The 17,464-nt window shown below is 42.1% G+C and overlaps 2 long non-coding RNA genes across 4 annotated transcripts in view; one reads left to right on the top strand and one right to left on the bottom strand.

Moving 5' to 3' along the window:
* Positions 1 to 16,147, top strand: part of LOC115941665 (uncharacterized) — a 188,306-nt gene extending 172,159 nt beyond the window's left edge. For 2 of the 3 annotated variants that reach the window (XR_014148476.1, XR_014148477.1), the window contains 2 exons: positions 15,286 to 15,401; positions 15,893 to 16,147. This is a non-coding gene — a long non-coding RNA (uncharacterized LOC115941665). Of the gene's footprint in view, positions 1 to 15,278; positions 15,402 to 15,892 lie in introns of all 3 variants that reach the window. The other variant, XR_014148480.1, reaches the window with a different exon arrangement.
* Positions 1 to 17,464, bottom strand: part of LOC145723432 (uncharacterized) — a 35,912-nt gene that overhangs the window by 311 nt on the left and 18,137 nt on the right. Inside the window, exon 2 of the long non-coding RNA XR_014148484.1 lies at positions 5,160 to 5,288. This is a non-coding gene — a long non-coding RNA (uncharacterized LOC145723432). The remainder of the gene's footprint in view (positions 1 to 5,159; positions 5,289 to 17,464) is intronic.

Here is a 17,464-nt window from a genome sequence, read left to right as displayed (position 1 = left end):
TACTTAGGAGTCATCTATGATACATTCTTCACCTCTTTCCTCTTCTTAATCCATCATCAAGTCCTGTTGATTCTTTCTCCTACATATTTACGAGATCCATCTACTTCTCTCCATCTCTACTGCCACCACTTTAGTGCAAGCCTGATCAGGTCACTGTCCTATTTAAAACCATTCACTTTAAAAAAAATAAAATAAAATAAAATAAAAAATAAAACCATTCAATACCTTTGCCTTTCTCTTAGGAAAAAGACCCCAAATCCTTACCATGCCTCCAAGGCCCTGACTGATCTCATCCCCACACACTTTGCCAGCCTCATCTGGTCTTTCTCTTTCTCACTCAGCACTACCTTGCAGTTCCTCTAACCACACAGACTCCCTCCAGCCTCAGGTCTTTGTAGAGGGTTTCCTTTACCTAGACAGCTCTAGTTTCCCTCTGACCCTTTGTCTCCTTAATGACTACTATCCTTTAGATATTAGTAAGTAACAGATACTGTTGATGCTTTGGCCCAGAGCAGTGATTTTCAAAATGTCATCCCTGGACCAACAGCAACAGCATCACCCAGGAATCTGTTAGAAATGCATTCTCCAACCCCACCCCAGACCTACTGAATCAGAAACTCTGGGATGGGGTCCTGCAATCTGGGTCATCCAGGTGATTCCGGAGATTTGGGAACCCCTGCCTTATAGTGTTTATATAAACTTCCTTTGTCTCTCTGCCTGAGGGGAGGCTGCAAGTGCTGAGAATTTAACACCCCTGGAGTGACCCTTAACTATGGAGGGATGGGAGGTGCTGGGTAAACAGCCCAGTCCCATACCCTTTAGTAAGACATTCTAAGGGACATTCCACAAAGTTTCTCAGAGAGCTCCCAGTAGGACTGAGGTCCAGTTTACCCACAGTGGTAACTTGCTCATTAATGATTTCCCTTGACACTGCAGGCTTCCATTGGCCTTCTCACTTCTAAAGGTGGTGAACATATGAACACATATTGAATAATTTTGCATCTCTGAGATTTAATCAATCCTCATAAATAATATAGTTTTGTCTGTGAAAAAATGGGGATGAGGACACGTCCCCCTTCTCACCACACCTGGAAATCTTTGCCCATCTCTGTTCCCTTTATGCCTCAAGAGATGAGGAGTTTGTTTTGTAGTTTAAAGCCCAGATTATTCGTTTGGACTGTTTGGTTAACAGGTAAATTTACTGTACGTTAAAGTTTGCACCTATATACACTTTTTTTTTTTAAATGTATTTATTTGACAGAGAGATAGCACAAGTAGGCAGAGCGGCAGGCAGAGGGAGAGGGAGAAGCAGGCTCTCTGCTGAGCAGGGAGCCCGATGCGGGGCTCGATCCCAGGAGCCTGGGACCATGACCTGAGCCGAAGGCAGACGCTTAACCGACCGAGCCACCCAGGCACCCCAAGGCTTTTTTTTTGGTGGTAGCTATACCACACCTGGGGCAGGCTTACCACCTTCCTATCTTTCATTCCACGTGGCTGCCAGAGACTCAGGCCTCTCCTGTTTGGGGCAAAGAAATGACCCCTCACCTAGACCTTCAGCACAAGCTACATTCTTCAATCCAGCCAGTCTGGACTTCAGTCCCTCCTCGTGGGACTATGAAGTGCTTGCTCAGCTATTAAGGAAGTAGAACTCTGTTTTGCATTTGGCTCTTTCTTTTCATGTGGTCAAGCCAACTGAGTATGCAGGATGCTTGGTGGTGCAGGAATTGGGCAGTCTGGGTCTCTAGTTTAATATACTCAAAATAGGACCCAAACCTTACCTCCGACCTCTAATCAAACACTTGTTTCTTCAGGAAGTCTGAACAACAATTTCTAGCTTATGCCTGAAACTGAGAATATGAGTTTTACTTTTTGGCAGAATCTTTAAAATACATAATAGAAAAGCCCCAATAAGCCTTCCAGTCTGTCCCCCCCAAACCAGACCAGGATCATTTCCTATATTAGGCCTGCCTAATGTTTTATCTGATTTAATTTTTAATATTTTGGATGATGACTTTCACAATTTCCCTGAGGAGACCATTTCATAATTTAATATTTATCTCTCAGACAGGGAGTGTTTCCAGTAATCAATCCAAATTTTAAAATTTCATCTTGTTCTCTTGGAGATTATTTCCTTTCTATGAAAAGTTAAAATTTTCAAATATGGTATTAGTATACCAATAATTTTCCAGTAGGCAATCTTTAGTTCCTTTAAAGAAATTAATACCCCAAACCATTTGTTTTTATTGTTTTTCTGAACACCTACATTTTTTTCTATCCTTTTATTATCTGTTTGAACTTATTTTCTACCCGTGGTCTCATTCTGGTATTTTTGGCTGAATATTTTTTATAGTGACTCTTTTGTGGTAAAACATACGTAACACAAAATTTACCATTTTAGCTATTTTTAAGTACAGTTTATAGCATTAGGAACATTCACATTGCTGTGCAACCCCCACCACCATCTGTCTCTAGAACTTTTTCATCTTCCTAAACTGAAACTCTGTCTCCATTAAACACTAACTCCCCCTTCTCCCCAACCACAGTCCCTGGTAACCACTATTTTACTTTCTGACTATTCCAGGCACTTCATAGAAGTTCATTCTTGTTTTTTAAAGGAGGTAACACAACTGGACTCTAATATGCTGTGATTTTAAATGATCCCCAAAACAACAATAACCTTATTACAGCTATATTAATTCAAGGATGATATTCAAAATATTTAATGGCTGGCACAGCCAAGGCTCAGGGCAATCAGAAAAAGGTTAGTCCAGTCAGAGTGGATGATGGATGCACAAAACAACAGAGCCTGACAGGTGCTTTGGCCTTTGATGTTATTTTATTTTATTTTATTATTCTATTTTATTTTATTTATTTTTAGAGAGAGAGAAAGAAAGAGAGCACATGGGTGCAGGGTGGGAGGGGCAGAGGGAGAAAGAGAGAGAGAATCTTTTTTTTTTTTTTAAAGATTTTATTTATTTATTTGACAGAGAGAGACACAGTGAGAGAGGGAACATAAGCAGGGGGAGTGGGAGAGGGAGAAGCAGACTTCCCACTGAGCAGGGAGCCCGATGCGGGGCTCAATCCCAGGACCCTGGGATCATGACCTGAGCCAAAAGCAGACGCTTAACGACTGAGCCACCCAGGCGCCCCAAGAGAGAGAATCTTAAGCAGGCTCCATGCTCAGTGTGGAGCCATGCAAGGCTCAATGTCACGGCCCTGAGATCATGACCTGAGCCAAAATCAAGAGTCTGGCGTTTAACCAACTAAACCACCCAGGCGCCCTGAGGTTATCTTATTGACTGGGCAAAAATCACTATCAGTTTCCTACAAGGCACTATTTAACTTCCTTGAGTCTAGGCTCTAATCAATAGTAAATAGTAAATCGAACATTGTATTTCCTAGAGAATCAGACTTTTTAGGTAGTCTTGTTAGATAATGCTCTGGTATAATATTGAAAGGGCACACAGTACTTTCTGTTTCATTTGTAAGTTTTGGATACTTTTTCTTTAAGTGATGTGCAGAGAGCATAGCTTCTCAAATCTCTCCACTATCCTTTTGAAGACGTGTTTGGGTTGATGGAAAATTCTTCCTGCCCAGAATGAGGTCCAACAAGTTGGGAGAAAACCTTAATGGGGGCTCACTGAGTTTTTTATACCCCCTAATCATGTCCTTAGATAGTTACAAAAGATGAAGAACTTATTCCCCCATAGTTTTAGAGTGCCACTGGCATATAGCTCTTAGCTGTTGGTCTTTTTTGGAATTTGTCTTGGTTGAAGAGACTGTGTAGCCTAAGGTCACACCTCCCCAGGGCCATCTGCATCCCATGATTGATTAATGTGGAGGCAGGAAGGCCTGGACTCCCTGTCTCAGGATAACTCAGAAGGGCCTTTCCAGCTTTAGCTCCCCAAGGGTTCGTGTTGTTCAGACTGCATTGCAGCCCAAACTTTCTCTCTGCCCATTTCTGCTTTTTATTTTTCTCTTTCTATTCCTTTCTATAGGTATTGATCCCAAGAGCACTACCTAATAAAATTCCTGCATTCTAATCTCCATTTCAGTCGGCTTCCTAGGAACCTTAACCTGTTTGATGACAGAGGTGGCTTAAGAGAGCTGAAACTAATGTCAGTTTTAGTGACTCTTTCCAGAATTTTATCCACATGACTGCTAAAAAGTACTTTCTCATGTTAGATTTAAACTCCCCTGTTTCAACAGTCTCCAAGATATAATAATTGAAAAAAGCAAGGCCAGAATGTTGTACATCATGAACTTCCATTTGTGGAAAAAAAAAAGGAAGAATACACTTACATATATGCTTATATATGCATAGAACATCTTTGTAAGGAAATATAAGAAACCTGTAGTAGGATTGCCTCTGGGCGAGATCAGGCATCTGAGGGTGGGAGGCTTACTTTTATTCTTTTTTAATTATAAACCCTTTGATATTGTTCTAATTTCTACCATGCACTCTATGACTTTTTTTTAAAGGCTGGAGACAAAATGGTAATGGTTCCTAGTTTGGGGTGGATGGAATACGGTTTTGTTGTATTGGTTGCAATTTTCTGTAGTTTTAAAAATTAAAATTTCTAAAACCAAACTCATCTGTTTATTTTTTCTTGTGGACATAGCGACCATCCTACTTATTGAAGTACTTCACTTGCTTATAAGAGGTAATCAAAGAATTCCTTAGCCTTTTCTTCTATGAGTTAACAACCTGAATTAATTTTAACTTTCATTGCAGTAATTTATTATCTGTTGATTTGATGATCATCTTTGTCACTCTTCTTTGAACCTTAAGCACATTCACTACATTGTTTTCAAAGTATAATTATCGAAACAAGATATAATGCTGTTTACCAAGATATAAATAATGCAGATGACAGAGCTGATTTTTTATTAATGGCCTACCTAACCTTGCAGAATCATGTTCAACTAATGCTCAGTGAGATTTTTATTCAATGTGAGCATAATCTGAAATTTTGATTAATCTGTTGGTATTTTTTAAGTTTTATTTGAGTAATCTCTGCATCCTATGTGGAGCTTGACCTCATGACCCCAATATCAAGAGTCACATGCTCTCCAGACTGAGCCAGCCAGGCACCCCTAATCTGTTGGGATTTTTTTGAGTAAGAAAGCAAATGAGGTCCACAAAACTGTAAGCTTACCACACAAGGCAGAGCAAATGAGAATATATCCTTTCTGTGGGCAGGTAGAGGCAGAAGAAGAGAGAAGTGGCTGAGGCAGGTGTGCATTCATCATCACACTGGTCATTATCACTCTGGTCAGGCCTCATCCTGTGGTGCATAAAGATGAGGGTAGGGGGAATAATAGTTTCTACCTCCGAGAGTTGCTATGGGGATTAAATGTATTAAAACATTGCAAATATTAGTACATATTAAATTATTTTTATATTTAATATATATTCTATAATTATAAAACATAACATAGTAAGTATGTTAAGTTATATTAAAATGAGATAAATTATATTAAATAAAATTAAATAGATTAAATTAAATACTAATGCGTTTAGTAGTAAATAAACTAATACAGACAAAGCACTTAAAAGAGAGCTAGGCATACAGTATATGTTCAATAAATGTTAGACATCTTTATTTCTTTATATATCTCCAGTACTTAGCACTGTGCCTATCACTTATTAGATGTGTAGTCAATATTTGTTCACTCATTCATTCAGTCATATGTCCAACCACTTATTGACCTGTTAGGGCCATATTGCTTCTGATCTTCTCCTCTGATTTCTATGAGGAAGGATCTTCCCAGCACACTTGGCCTCTTCCCACACCCCTAATTCTGACCATGGAGGTGGAGTGGCTTATGTGGATGGCAAATTTGGGACAGGCTCTTGAGGGTGGTGGTGGGGCATAGCCTGCCCTCTTTCTCCTCTCCTCTCTTGGATACATATTCTGTTCTTCTTCTAGGAGGTGAATTCTGTGAGGGGCTTGTCCATGGGCATGTGTGTACAGCAAAGACTAGGGGAGTGAGGCTGCCTGATTTGGGATTTTATGTTGGGCATACTAATGTTGCTGCACACCTAAACCACATTTTTCAACCACTCTATTGATCATAAAACTGATATTTTGATCTCCATCGGATTGTTCCCTCCATATCTACTCTCTCAACTGGCTCTCAACCCAGCAGGGAAAAGAGAAATCTAACTTATGAGTACCTCTCTTCAAGCCCCAATATCATTTAACAAATATTTTTGTGGTAAGTGCTGGGGAAGAGACAGTCAAAATCTGAAGCATGAATCAGAGTAAACTCCAAGAAGATATGGTCAAGATTCCCAGGTTGAAGGACAAAAGCCCTATGGTAGGGGAGACATACAGAGAAGAAAACTGGAAAGAAGGCCGGGGAGCTGGCTGGAGAGAATGAGGGGGAATATAGATCATATAGATCAAATGAGGGCTGATTTAAGTCAGCAGGGACACATGTATCCTCAGAGCAGTGGAATCATTTGGGAGCCATCTGAGAACCTTGCATTCTGAATGATCTCTTTGGCTGCTTTGTGGAAAATGGATTGTAAGAGTCAAAAAGGGATGTGGGTTGGTCAGCAAGAGTCAAATCCAGAGGACTTTTGCTCTCTGCAGGGATTGAAGTGATGGGAATAGAAAAGAAGAGGACAGATTTGAATGACATTTAGGAGGCAAACTTGTCAAAACTTGGTGCTGGATTGGATGTGGGCAAGGAGAGAGATGGAAGTGTCCAAGTAACTTGTGGATTTTCAGCTTGCATAACCAAGTGAATGAATGGGAAGCACCATTCAAAGATATCAGGAGCAAAGAAATACCAGGTTTTGAGAGAGAGAATATAAATACAGTTTCGACATGTTGAGTCTGTAGTGCCTTTGAAACATCCAAGGAGAGATGTTAAGAAGGCATTGAATATATGGATTTGGAGTTCAGAGGAGAGAGCAGGGCTGAAACTATGCAATAATGTGCTATATTGATATGCCTTCTCTCTTCCTTCTCCCTCTCTCTCCTCAATCCATCTCTCACTTTCTCTTTGTAGTAATTAAAGTAATATATATAGAGTAATTAAATGGACTCTTCCTGTCTCCCTCTTTCCCTCCCTCCTGCCTTTCCTCCTATATATGTAGTAATTAAATTAATACATATATAAAGTAATTGAATTAAAATTATATGTAGCAATTAAAGACAGTGTGTGGTGAGATCACCTATGGAGAAAGTGTAGCTTGGATGGAGAAGAGGTTGCTCAACACTGAGCCATGACCTCCAACAAGTAGAGGTCAGATGGGGGGTAGGAACCCACAAAACAGACTGAGAAGCAGCCATAGAGTTGGGAAGAAAAGCAGGAGAATGTGGAGTCAAGGAAAGAGTCCAAAGAGAATGTTTGGACACTTCAAACATTGAAATGTTTGTGTAGATCTTCAATTCAGTGCAGAACTGATGATCTACAACAAATGGCTATGCATGAATTATCTTGATTTTTATCCCTTTATATCCAGATTCTCAAAGGTTGCTTTAATTTTTGCTCACTACCTATGCTGGAAAATACCTTGTCTCTCACATTCTAGGTGCTCAATATTCACTGAACACCAACTCTGTCAAAATATCCTGGGGTGAAAGGATATTTGCTCCAGAGACGCCCTGGAGCAAATAGGAGGCGTCTCTGGAGCAAATAATGGATGGAAAACAGGCAAGCTCCAAAGCTGGAAACCCAATGGGCTACACCAAATTAACAGGATGGGAATGGTGAGAGAAAATGGTTTACAAATATTTTCTGTTTTACATGAAAAAGTTTGAATTTTCTGGGGTAATGTTGCCCCAAATGCTATAATACTTATAGCCCTTGAGCACCTGCCCACTGCATATATCCCAGGACAGCAGAGTGATATCATTAGGTGAAGACATGTAACGAGGAGGCAGTGTTATGGTGTGACAGAGGCCTGGGGTGAGTGGGCAGGTGGAATGTCATCATTCACCTCTTCTCAATATGTCAGGATGATGCTTGCTAGGAATATGAATAAGAACTGGGCTTGAACCCTCCCTTTTGCCCATTTTTTGACCCAAGGCTTTTTGCTTTTTTTAGGGGATAGTAAAATTGTCAGCCATCAACATTCTCTTCTGTATATATTTGTGGTCATTAAAGCAAGAATTATAAAAACTAGGTGGTACAATTAGTCATACGCTTCCTGAAAGCTGGAACTTCGTTTTGTTCACTGTTGTAACCACAATGCCTGGTACAGAGTAGGGGCTTAGGGAGTAAGTTGTCCATGAATGAGTGGATGGTTGGGTGAAGGAGCAAGTGAGAGATCATCTTTACCAGTTATCATATAAACAGGGAAATACATTATCATCTGAAACAGGCCACAGAAACTGGCCCTCTGGCAGGAACACAAATGTGAAATGGCATGAAGCACCTGTTAAAGCTTGCTGGATCCCCTCCCTCCTGCTTCCTCTTTGCCCAAGTTGTGCAAATGGCAGAGCTTGATTAAATCCTCCATTGATGTCACATTCGCTGATGAGGAAGTAGGTCACCAAACCACAGAAAGGGAAAATCCAGGACAAACTTTGCATTCAGTAAGTTCTCTGTAAACTTTTTTGCCTCACTCATGACTACCTGAACACTATCAATGTGTTCAAATCTACGGGGCCAGATGTTTTGCCTTCTGGGATAGATCATGGATCAGTCAAGGTCACTGTTGTTCTGCTTTGCTCGTGGCAGCTCCCAAGGACTAATACATTCCTGAAAACTGGAAAAAGTCCAACTTCATGTCTTTCTGAATGAAGGATAATAGGGAGGACCTTGAAAATTATTAAGCTCACAGCAATACCCTGAAAAGTAATACAATAAATCAGCAAAATATCAATTTAGAAATGCTGAGAAGAGAATAAAGCATAAGGTATGGTTTTACAATAAATGATCCTGTCTGACTCACCTAATTTCCTTCTAGGCAGAGGAATAAGCCTGGTTGAAGGAAAGGGAACAATAAATTAAACAATTTTTTAACCTATCAGAAAATTTCATTTGTCTTGCACAATAATTTAAAATGAGGAAACCATATTGCAGGCAGATATATTGGTAGAAGGATTAAACTCTAAGAAGAATCATTGTCAACCGTATAACAAATGTGTTTCAAAGGGGCTGCAAAGGGCTCTACATTCATTTACTGAAGATGTGTTTATTGAACACTTACTATTTTCCAGGCATTGTTCTAGGTGCTGGGGATGCAACACTGAACAAAACAGGTTAAAATCCTTGCCCCATAAAACAGAAAGTATGGGGTGAAGAGTTACAATTTTAGATAAAATGGCTATTGGAAGACTTAAATAAGGTGTGTGAGAGAGTCATGCAGGTATTTGGGGACAAGAATTTCTTTTTTTTTTTTTTAAAGATTTTATTTATTTATTTGACAGAGAGAGACACAGCGAAAGAGGGAACACAAGCAGAGGGAGTGGGAGAGGGAGAAGCAGGCTTCCCCGCGGAGCAGGGAGCCCGATGCGGGGCTCGATCCCAGGACCCTGGGATCATGACCTGAGCCGAAGGCAGACGCTTAACGACTGAGCCACTCAGGCGCCCCGGGGACAAGAATTTCACATGTGAAAACTGCATACACCAAGGCCGTGAGGCAGAAGCATACTTAGTTGGTGTTTTACATTGAGGCTACAGTGGAATGAATAGGAGTTGAGGTCAGAGAGGTAGCAGGGACCAGATCAGGACAATTTAATACTTTTACCAATGACTGGATGTTCAGTACTGGGTAGCTCTTTGTATTTGTGGGGAACACTCCATCATATAAGTCTAGGTAGGAGGCAGAATACTCTTAGCCCCAACCTTTAAAGTGGAAGGGGCCCTCTCTTCATTTCCTGGTCAAGGATGGAGCAAGGAGACTTGGACAACTGGTTGTTCCTATGCAGGACTTGGAACCACAAGGGAAAGAATGAAAATCTCAGGCCCAGGCCCAGTGGCACTGAGAGCCCCACAGCCTAGCGTGTACAATGTTAGCACTAGAGCCCTGAGCAGAGTGTCCTTGTGGTACCACTGTGGATATGCCTTCCCACCAGCCTTCCTTAGGTTTTGTTCTATGTTCCATGTCTAGTTCTCCAACCTTCCTATCTTCTATAAACAATGTGATAAGCCAATGAAAAGTCCCTTTCTGCTTAAGTGAGCCAGAATTGCTTCCTGTGCCTTGGAACCGAACATACTGACTGATACACATGGAACTCAGGATTATAATTCAAAACATCCATTCAAGCTAAAGTGCTGATTAATAAAAAGCAGACAGACATACAAGGAGAAAGTAAACTAAGATTAGATTCATTACTACTGCCCAGAACTGGGATTTATAGTGGATTACCAGCTAACACAGAACAGGTCTATAGAGTGTGGTAGCTCATGTTTCCAAGGCTACTGCAGTGGCATCTCCCATCCTACATGCTCTTTTGCATTGTGAACTTACCACTCCCCTCGTAATTGGGGGAGGTGGAGTATGTTTCCTCTCCTCTTTTTTGGGGTAAAGATTTTATTTATTTATTATTTTAGAGATAGATAGAGAGCATGAGCCGGGAGGGGCAGAAGAAGAGGGAGAAAATCTCAAGCAGACTCCCTGCTGAGCTCAGAGACCCGTGCAGGCTTGATCTCACAACCTTGAGATCATGACCTGAGCTGACATCAAGAGTTGGATGTTCAACCAACTGAGCCACCCAGGTGCCCCTGTTTCCTCTCTTTAACCTGTGCTGGTTCTGGGACTGTTTTGACCAATAAAATGTGACAGAAGTGATGCATAATTTCCAAGTCTGTGTCTCCGTCTTGGAAGCCAGCTGCCATGCAAGAAGTCCCATCATTGCTGGACAGAGTCTGGTGGAGAGACGCCTGACTACACCTCAAACAGCCTGGCCCTGGTCCAACTCCTAGCTGAATGCAGCCATATGAGTGAGCCCAGGCACTGTCATATGGAACAGAAGGACCACTCAGCTAAGCCCAGCCCAAATTCCTGATCCACAGAATCATGACCAAATAAAATGGCTGTTGTTTTAAGCAAATTTTGGGTTTGTTTGTTACACAGCAATAGATAACTGAAACATACAGATATTGTCATAATACAAATTTTTAATTAAGCACCAAATTGAATGTGGTTTCAGTCAGGAGGTTCACAAAGACAGGTGTGTATGTGTGTGTGTGTGTGTTGTGATTTCTGCCCACCTGGGCCTTACTCTGTAGTAGATATAACTTTCCCAAACAAAAGTAAAAAATTCAAACTATGCAAGAAAACTGTGAAACAAGATATGAAGAGTTATTACTGTAGTTAGATTAAATATAGGATAAAACAAGAATGTGTGTGTGTGTGTATGTGTGTGTGTGTGTGTTGGGGGAAGGTCAAGGAAATGTCTGAGAAAATTGAAGAAGAAAGAAGAAAAGGGAAAACAGTCCACAGAAGGGCTCATCTTTCTCTCAGGACCATATTCAAACCTAAGAAGCACTGGAAATAAATGTATTAAACTGACCCATGTTCAACTATTGATCACACAAATTCTTCATCTACCATTCCATCCTTCATTGTGGAGACACACTTTTACTAGTTTTGCTCACTAATGCATCCAAGTGACTGGAACTGGGCCTGCCTGGTAACTGCTCATTGGAAACTTGTGGCAGGAAATAAACAAACACACATGGAAATAGCAATATCATTTAAAAATTGTACCTAATACATATCAGAAATGTAACAGAGTAGTTCATTTGCATTGGGGTTTCCAAACAGAGGACTGGGGAGCTGGAAAGAGATGGAGTGAGTTGGAGAGAGTTCCAGAAATCTGCAAAATTGATATGATACCATTACCAGAAACCCAGAAAGGGTTATGAAGGCTAAAGTTCAAAATAAAGCCAATGTTTGTGAAAACTATCCAGAACAAGGCTGTAAGCCTATATTCTTCAGCAATAGTTCCCTCTAACTTAGGCCTCTAATTTTATCTCTGTCTTTTTCTTCGGGTTTATTTTCTTAAATCAGAAGATCTTCAAACTGGAAAGTATAAAATATACATGTAAAGAGATAAAGGATATAGAGTATTTTGCTCCTCTAAGTGAGTTTAGATCTCTAAGCCCCGCAAACAAGGTCTGGCGGAGGTTGGTGTGGCTTCGTGGAGTGTCCTCAGTTGGTTCTGCCTCAGAGGGCCTCAAGGCCCATCCTTCCTGAAGGGAGATGCATCTGGTCTTACAGGTTGGGTCTTTTTTTTTTTTTTTTTAAAGATTTTATTTATTCATGAGAGAGAGAGAGAGGCAGAGGGAGAAGCAGGCTCCCAAGGAGCAGGGAGCCCGATGTGGGACTCGATCCCAGGACCCTGGGATCATGACCTGAGCCGAAGGCAGACGTTTAACCATCTGAGCCATCCAGGTGCCCCAAGATTTTTTTTTTTAATTTATTTATTTGACGGAGAGATTGACAGCGAGAGAGGGAACACAAGCAGGAGGAGTGGGAGAGGGAGAAGCAGGCTTCCCGCTGAGCAGGGAGCCTGACGCAGGACCCGGTCACAGGACCCTGGGATCATGACCTAAGCCGAAGGCAGACGCTTAACCATCTGAGCCACCCAGGTGCCCTACAGGTTTGGTCTTAAGCCCAGACATTATTTAGGCTGAGCAGCTTCATAAGACCCCACCCATAGTGCCCCCACCCCCTTGAGGAAATCAGCTTTTACAAGCTTTTGGTGGATTCTAGTAGTAGTCAGTTGGCCCTTCCCAAACCATCACCGCCCTCCAGCAGATGCAGCACCTGCCATGTCTGAGGGCTCTCCTCACTAGGCAACCCCGACAACCAGCAAGTAAGAAGGGCAGCTGGAGGCAATCTCCCTTTGGCCAAATGGAACACCAGCCTCTATAGCAGCAGGTATGTGCAGGAGAATCCCACACAGAATTCTGTTCTGTATGTGGGAGCAGTCAGAAAGACCCCAACTGAACCTCTTAGCCTCTGGAATGAGCAGAGTCTTGATACCGATGCCTTATGCCTTCTTCCAGAGGCCTTTGCTATTCTGGAGGCTGAATCCTTCCCTGTTTTGTAAACGTCTGCTGAATACAATGCATTAGCATAACAAATGATATTAAAGTATTACTGATCATCAAAAGTACCAAAATGATGGAGCTTTTCCCCAAGGGGAGCCCTGAATGCGGCTTTGTGCAAATGACCTTGGCAACACCTGCAAAGCTTACACATACACTGCTTGCTCTATTGAAATGAACTCATACTCTGCTAAATCGTCCAACATTCTTATGGATAAATGCCCAGGAGTGAACTCATAAAGTTAAATAACTTTTTCAGGTCATTGATCTAGGGTCTAACCTTAATTTATCCTTTAGCAAATGTCATGTATTAGCTGGCCCACAAATGAAGTGTTTTTTGAAGCAAGGTATAAAGTAAAAACGTTAGAAGAATTATACGTTGAATCATATGGCATCATATCAAGATTAAATGTACATCATTTTAAGCATTGTTCGCAAAAAAACTTAGAAGCAACTCAAAAGTCTATCAATGAAGGTTTGGCTAAAGATACTATGATACACCCACATGCTAGAATACTATGCAGCTGTACAAAAGAGTGAGGGGGCAAGGACTGAACAGGTAAAGAAAAGTTTCCAAAACATGGTAAGTAAAAAAACAAAACAAAACAGTTCAAAAAAGTATGTCATGCTTTGGTAAAGAAGGGTAGAATATAAGAATGTATATTTGCAATTTGCTTGCAGGTGCACTAAACAACTCTGGAACCAAGTATATGTTAAGAGGGACATATATGGAGAGTACAAACTGGGTTAATGGAGGCGTGGGTTATGGTGGAGGGAGACATTTCACTGTATAAATTTTTATGCATTTTGGTTTTGACTCATGACAATGTATTACCTATTCAGAAAATTAAATTAAAAAAAAAATTCAATATGTTTAACAGCAAAACTTCAGTACTTCAGGTCCTATATATTGGGAATTTGTGATGAGTTGAACATGTGAAAGTCAGGGGTGATGCAATTATCTCTTCATTCCATGGGGAAGTGGGGATGTAGAGAATCTGGAAGGGAAACAAGGTTCTTTTTCCAAGTCTCCAGCTCTTGTAGAGGAGTGATGGGAACAGAAGAGGGGCATGCCCAAATCCTCATTCCAGTTCTATCCAGGTCCCCTACAGGAATTTCAGTGCACATGCAAGTTTTTAACAAAAGCCTAAAACTATTGGAGGCTTATGCATTCAGCAAACATATATGTTAAGGACCTATTGTGGGGATAAAGACTTTAATAATAGTGAATTCGAATTCCGGTCCTTAAGAGAATCGCAATCCAGCAGTCAGTGGGCAGGTAGTAAAGTGGTGTGATGTAGGTAGGTAGGCACAACGTGATGGGGGCATGGAGGAGTGCCCACTCCAGCCCGGGAAGGTGTGTATGTGCGTGATGGATGCGGGTGGGGCTTGGGTGTAGATGCCCCGGCAAGACAGAGGTGAAAGACTACCAGGAGTTAAATGAGGAGGAAGATGGGAGGCGATCCAGAGAGAAGGCTTGTGATGTGCAGGGTCAGAGTCACGTTTCTCCCATCTTGTAGGGTGGGGAAGGAGGTTGGGGGAGGAAATGGTGATGATAATGCTGGAGAGGAGAGAGAGAGAGACCAGATTATGAAAGCCCTTGAATGTCAGGCTAAGGATTCAAATTTTGACCTTAAGGTTAAGGAGACTTCCTTTTTAGGTTTGGGTTTGTGGCCTGAGGTGAATCTGGAGATGCCAGGAAGTTCAAAGTACCACTGAAGAGAGAGGTGTAGTAATTTGCATGGGAATTATTGCTTGGGATTGTTATTGATTGCCCTAAAATATAAAACTGCTTACTCGTTTCAGGCAATATGTACAATATTTGTTACTATTAGTTTTGAGAGTGAAGGCGAAGCAAGATTGTCTCGATCAGAGTATTAACAGCAAACAGATGGCCCACTCAAAGTGGGATGATCCTAAGAGGGTTTATTTACAGACGGACAATGCCAAGGTGTGGGCCTGGAGTCATTGCAAAAAATGCTGGAGTAACGTGGGTCTCATAGCAGTCTGGCTGACAACACGTGCCTAAGTCTGTGATAGACTGAATGTCTGTATCCCACCCCCCAAATTTGGGTATTGAAACTCTAACCCCTAATGTGATGGTATTAGGACGTGGGAGGTAATTGGGTTTAGATAAGGTCACGCAGGGTTTGCCATGATGAGATCAGTACGCTTACGAGAAGGAACCAAAGAACATTCTCTCCCTCATTCTCTCTCTCTCTCCCTCTCTCTTTTTCTCTCTCCCTCTCTCTGAGGACACAGCAGGAAGGCAGCCATCTGCAAGCCAGGAGGAGGGCTGTCACCGGAACCTGACCATGCTGGCACCCCAATCTCGGACTTCCTAGCCTCTAGCACCGTGAGAAAGAGACTTCTGCTGTGTAAGCACCCAGTGTGTGGTATTTTGTTATGGCAGCCAAGCTGAGACAAAGCCACACGGACAAGGGCAGGGAACCGCTATTTGAATCCGGAAGGAGTGAGACCCTCCTGTAAACCGGCCAGATTGAGAGGAGCCGTGGACTCCCATTAGGACCTCACAGGGAGTGAGCCAGCGCAAGAAATGCCCTGACCTCCCCCTCCTCCCTCCCTCTCATCACCACACACTCAGAGGCCTGAGAGGCCCACAGTGTAGGTCAGCCTTCAGGGGCTAAAAGCAGGATACAGAAGGATAGAGCCTGAGTCTAAAGGGGCAAATGACAGAGGCCCAGCACAAACATTATAATTAGATTTCCCTCCACTTGTCCTTTTTTGGTGTGTCTCCTCCCTCCCCAAAAAAGTAAAAGAGAAGAATTTTGCTATGAGTTAAAAAAGGCTAATTGCTCTAAAAACATATAAGGGCTCAAATACCTTACCGCTTATTTCTTGTTCACAGAACAGTGCTAGGTCATCCCCACCGGTCAGTGGGGTGCACTGGAGCTGACAGAGGCTCAGCTGTCTTTAACTGGTGGCTTCCAAGCTTGCCCTGGTGGTCATCTGCGTTCCAGCCAGCTGCAAGGGGCAAAGGGCAAGATGGGTCAAGCATGCGAGGTTTTGATGGCCCAGGCTCAGTCACATGGCTGCTCCTATCCACAAGGAAGGCTGGGACAGGTGGACAGCCATGTGCCCGAGAAGAGGAGAGCTAAGAAGAGAGAGGTAAGAAGCAGCTCGCACCTCTGCCATAGTACAGAAATAATGTCCTTTAGCAAAAATTGGTTTGTACTAATAGGCTAACCTCTTGATAGAACCATACTACTGTAAATAGATTTATGAACTATATGTCCAGCTCTTAACAGTGACATTTTGCAAAGGGTAGCGCAGTGCATGAACTAAATCACTGAAGACCTGAATTAGCCAAGAATGTTAAAATCCTTTTTTAAAAAGGATTTTACTTATTTATTTGATAGAGAGAGAGAGCACAAGCAGGGGGCAGTGGCAGAGGGAGAGGGAGAAGCAAACTCCCTGTTGAGCAGGGAGCCCAATGTGGGGCTTGATCCCAGGGCCCTGAGATCATGACTCCAGTTGAAAGCAGATGCTTAACTGACTGAGCCACCCAGGCTCCCCAAGAATGTCACGTTTTAATTTCAGAATTTATACCTCCTTTGTTTTACTTTCCGCACAGGAAAACCTCTCTGCTTCCAAATTATACCTCTTTTTTTTTTTTTTTTAAAGATTTTATTTATTTTTTGACAGAGAGAGAGACAGCGAGAGAGGGAACACAGGCAGGGGGAGTGGGAGAGGGAGAAGCAGGCATTCTGCTGAGCAGGGAGCCCGATGCGGGGCTCGATCCCAGGACCCCGGGATCACGACCTGAGCAGAAGGCAGACGCTTAACGACTGAGCCACCCAGGCGCCCCAATTATACCTCTTTTTTGATGGGGTCATCCTCCTTCAACATGGGTAAATGAGCCCAATCAGGTTTTTGAAAGTTGCTAAGAGCACATCAGGTATGTACACTGCCAAGAATCACAGAACTTGATCATGTAAGAGGGAAGAACAATTCTGTTTAGATGGCCTGGTATTATAGTCATGCTATTGTAATATAGTCCATCATGGATCCCTTAACAAAATTGATCATCTATAGGACTTTTTTTTTAAATTTTATTATGTTATGTTAGTCACCATTCATTATATCATTAGTTTTAGATGTAGTGTTCCATGATTCATTGTTTGTGCATAACACCCAGTACTCCATGCAGAATGTGCCCTCCTCAATACCCATCACCAGGCTAACCCATCCTCCTCCCCCCTCCCCTCTAGAACCCTCAGTTTGTTTCTCAGAGTCCATAGTCTCTCGTGGTTTGTCTCTCCCTCCAATTCCCCCCCTTCATTTTTCCCTTCCTACTATCTTCTTCTTCTTCTTTTTTTAAGATATAATGTATTATTTGTTTCAGAGGTACAGGTCTGTGATTCAACAGTCTTACACAATTTACAGTGCTCACCATAGCACATACCCTCCCCAATGTCTA

The sequence above is a fragment of the Leptonychotes weddellii genome, chromosome 9 (genome assembly GCF_054177405.1).
Source record: "Leptonychotes weddellii isolate Sample4059 chromosome 9, ASM5417740v2, whole genome shotgun sequence".
NCBI classification, from domain to species: domain Eukaryota; kingdom Metazoa; phylum Chordata; class Mammalia; order Carnivora; family Phocidae; genus Leptonychotes; species Leptonychotes weddellii.
This window is presented reverse-complemented; position numbering and strand designations above follow the sequence as displayed.